The sequence below is a fragment of the Cariama cristata genome, unplaced genomic scaffold (genome assembly GCF_000690535.1).
Source record: "Cariama cristata isolate BGI_N322 unplaced genomic scaffold, ASM69053v1 scaffold4186, whole genome shotgun sequence".
In the NCBI taxonomy this organism is placed as follows: domain Eukaryota; kingdom Metazoa; phylum Chordata; class Aves; order Cariamiformes; family Cariamidae; genus Cariama; species Cariama cristata.
The window spans coordinates 12,262-16,348 of NW_009620200.1; positions in this window are offsets into that span (position 1 = coordinate 12,262).

A 4,087-nucleotide genomic window follows, 5' to 3' on the forward strand; every position below is an offset into this window, starting at 1 on the left:
AGAGCTAAAATGTCCTGTACAATACATTATTTGCAGTGCCATTCAGACCTGCAGCCTCACGCATAACTTACAGGGGTCCATGAGGAAAATTAACCCTTCCTGAGTGCAGCTCTAAAGTCCTTCTAGAATCTTAACAGACTACTTGCAAAGAAGATGAGCCAACAACTGTGCTTATCTTATGAAAAAGCATTCCCTATTTACCAGGAATAGTTGTAAGGAAACCAAGAAGCAGATTTTTCCTCCATTAAATAAAGTTTGAAGGTTCTTTCCATTAGTAGATATAAACTAGTGCACTTTTTAAAGATGCGTCTATTATTGTCCACAACAAAGATACCAGATAAAATGTATTTTAAAACCAGTTTTCTGGACTGTGGATATGCATATCCTGTGAATTTTTCAGGATGCGAGGAAGAGGATGGAGAGAAGTGAGGAAAAAAATTTATTGTAGAACCTAGACCCTACCTAGGTTGTAAAACTTTCCTAGCGTAAAAACCTCCACCAAACAAAAATCCCCATCCAAGCAAAAAACACCACCACCACTGCAGTAGAACAGCATTTTCTGCCATTGCTGAAGTGGGAAAAATTGCAGTGTACAGCAGTCCTGAGGTTATGATGAAAAAGTTGAAGAGCAGGTCAGTTATGCTGCCAACAACCACAGCCCCAGCTACTAGTCGGGTGGTGAGGCAGAACTGAAACAGTTCCAAGTATTTACACCATGTACTCATGGACTGAACATGGTGAGTGGGGGCAAGACAGGACATACGTGTGCTCAGTAAGAACAAGGGAAAGAAAATATACTTAGTCCCAAATGACTGGCATGCTAAAGACATTCAAGGTCAGAATCTTAACTTTTTGCCAAAAGGAGAGGACCACTAACATGCTGCAAGGTTTACAGTCAACTACGAAACATAAAGAAGATGGAAAACAACCATGCTAAGTGATGACAGAAAGCTAACTTAATAGTAATCCACAGTTCAGATTTCAGGACTTCTCATGGTTTAAATAAATGTAAAATAAGGAGGCCTCTGATATCAATAAAAGTCCAATTCGACTGGCAGATGAAAGCTCAGGACTCTATTCCTGACTCTCCTAGAAAATTGGTATAATTCTGTACTCTGCCATTGCTGAGGTGGGAAATGACTTTTCTGGTGTCCAAAATGAGCCTAGTAAAATTCTGCTGCCTCTCAAAAGTACTATGACAAATTCAGAAAGATTTGAAGGTGCTGTCATATGTAAACAGATTCAAGAGCATGTATTGCCTTTACCCAAGCACAAACCATCACATTATGTCAGAAAACAGAAATATTAAAAAAGTTAAATCTCTGCTGATTGCTTCCCTGCAGTTTAATTAGTGAGGAACGGCAGTAAGGCATCATAGAATTTCCATTTTACTTTTACTGTTCCCCTCAGTCTGTATTTTATGCCTGCATTTTTATTTCTAGGTTCCAGGGACACATACAAACCATTCAAACTTTGTTCTTTTGTTTTCTATCATGAGAAATCCTGGACACAAATAAAATCTTATAATGGACCACTATTATTCCTCTACTCCCCTTCTCTTTCATAAAAAATAAACACGTTGTACTCAGGTAATGATATACAGATGCTCTGGTTTACTTAAAGATAACTCTGCAATCCAGGTTACTTGTGTAAGAAGCAACACGGATATGTGATACCAGTACTCAGAAAGGAGACTTGAAACATTACCATTAGCATGGTCTTTCCAGTCTTCTCTGCTTAACTGGAATTTGAATTTTGCTCAAAGTTCTTCCCACTACAGCTATTATTTGGCACAGAAAAGACCAAAATCCTAACAGCAGCCTTTATCTTACACGAATTAGCACGTCGTATTTCTCTCACGTGTCTGAAAATTCACTACTAGGTATTAACACTTCTATTTTACCACAACTGTGGCTTTCAGTGAAGAGACCTCAAATATCCAGGTATTATTTTCTTTGGCAATTTCTTAGTAATGTATTTAGAAACTTAGATAAACCTGTCCCAGATGATAAAGCTATCTAGGATCAAGGCCACAGGGTGCAACATGTTGGCTGTGGATAACAGATGCTACTTGCATCCTCTGTGTGTCTCGTGGCCATACAAAGAACTTCCCATATTCTTACCGTGAGGTCCAGAAAGATTCCCACGAGACTCGCAAAGGTAAAACACAGGCTTCGAGGATTCTGTGGACAGAAGTGAACAGCTGAACCCCAGACCACAAGAGAAACCACCTATTTTCAGCATACTGTATAAACCCATGCCAAGTGTGTCCTAGGAGTTTCCTGAAGATTATATAAAGAAAAAATAAGAGAAGAAACAAAAAAATTAACAGGTTTGAAAAGAGAACTTAAGAAAGCTAAGGACTGAAAACTTATTACCACCACATCTATATTCTGCTGCATGGGCAAAGTCATACAGGGTGAGCAGATATCCCAGACTGACCAGGACAGACACAAAATGGAAACCTTTTTAACCCCTTCCTCATAAACTGCCACCCTGGAAAAGAGCCATAAGAGTCTCACACAAATCCTGGAATGTTACTTACAACCAAGTTTTCCTTTCAAAAATGATTTATTTTCACCCTACCATGCAAACATATCCAGGCATCAGAACAAGAGGACAAGCCAAACTGCTCTTCAGATTCAGTTAGGCAAAGAAGTCATGGTTTCAAGTTCCTGTAGTGTTCAGTCGTCCAAAATTAGAGTGGATACATAAACTATCATTGTAAGAATTCTGGAAAGTGGTGAGTACCAGAAATAAGTCTGCAGTTGTCTTATTGTTTTATACTCTTCACTCATTTCCATTCTCCATGGAACTCTTGGGTTCCATGACTCCCACAAGTCACAGAGCTAACATTTAGTCTTTCAACACTGGAAATTGTTTATGGTTTCTTAACACCAAGAATTGTGCAACAAACTAAGCAAGCTAGTAACCATAGCAACTGTGGTCGAGAAAAAACAAGTTTCAGCTATGAAACTGCACTGTATTTTTAATTCTTGCAAATGCTGTTCTTTCACATTCTACATATGAAAAATTCATTAAACATGTACAGTAACTAATGTATATATCTACTGTGTACTAAAAGACACTTCTTACTACTGTGCTGTATTAAGTACTCAATTTCTCTCCTCTCTTTTTCTCTCTCCCTTTATCAGAGTACTACACTTCTTTTTGCTTATGAACACCCGCATAAAAAAATTAAAAAGTTGCTTCAATGGAGGAGAAAAACTCTGTCTAGTTATTTTTATGTGAGTAGATTCTAAGAGTCAGCTATATTTACTGTCCTATTAACAAACAGCTTTGGTAGCATACTGTCTTTGAACTGGCTCTGAAGCACTCCAATTTTGCTGATTCTAAGAACTTTGCTAGGAAGGCATTAAATAACAAGCCCATGAACACGTCTGATTATACAAGCTATAGCACGCATTACTATATAATGCAGTTACAGCAGTTAAAGGAAGCAGGACTGAACCACTGTTTGGAACTGAAATGATTTTAGGTACCCATATCCCATGCAGGGCATGGATCCACATACCCAAAGACAGTTATTACATCAAGCCCTGTACAATCTGACAGAGACACTTGGCTTGTAACTATTGTTTCTTAGTGATGGTAAGCAATTATACTCATATTAATGAATACAAGATAGAAACACTGAAAAGTTTTCCACTCAACTACCTATTTCATCCCAATTTTGGTATTTTATGAAGACGTGAGGGATAAAACTTTCAGGAAGATCTCAAAACTATATGAAAATTTTAAATTAATCTATTTGGATTATTTGAGGACTTTAACAGACAAAATGATTTGAAATAACTGGTACCTTTGCTACATATTCAACACTGTGAATACATCTAAATGAAGAAGGCTACACTTCTTGTCCTGTCTTATACTTACAAGTATCTTTCTGTAAAAACCTTTTACATTCCAAAAATTTCAGAAAGCAGAGTGATGTATTTTTTTTCTTTTAAAACAGGAAGAACCTAAATCAAAAAAACTGTTCCCAAAGATTCAGCAAAATATCATGAAGCTACACAGGCTTTGGCAGCGTCTTATTTTGTTTTGGGAAGCTTTTTGGTTAAACGAA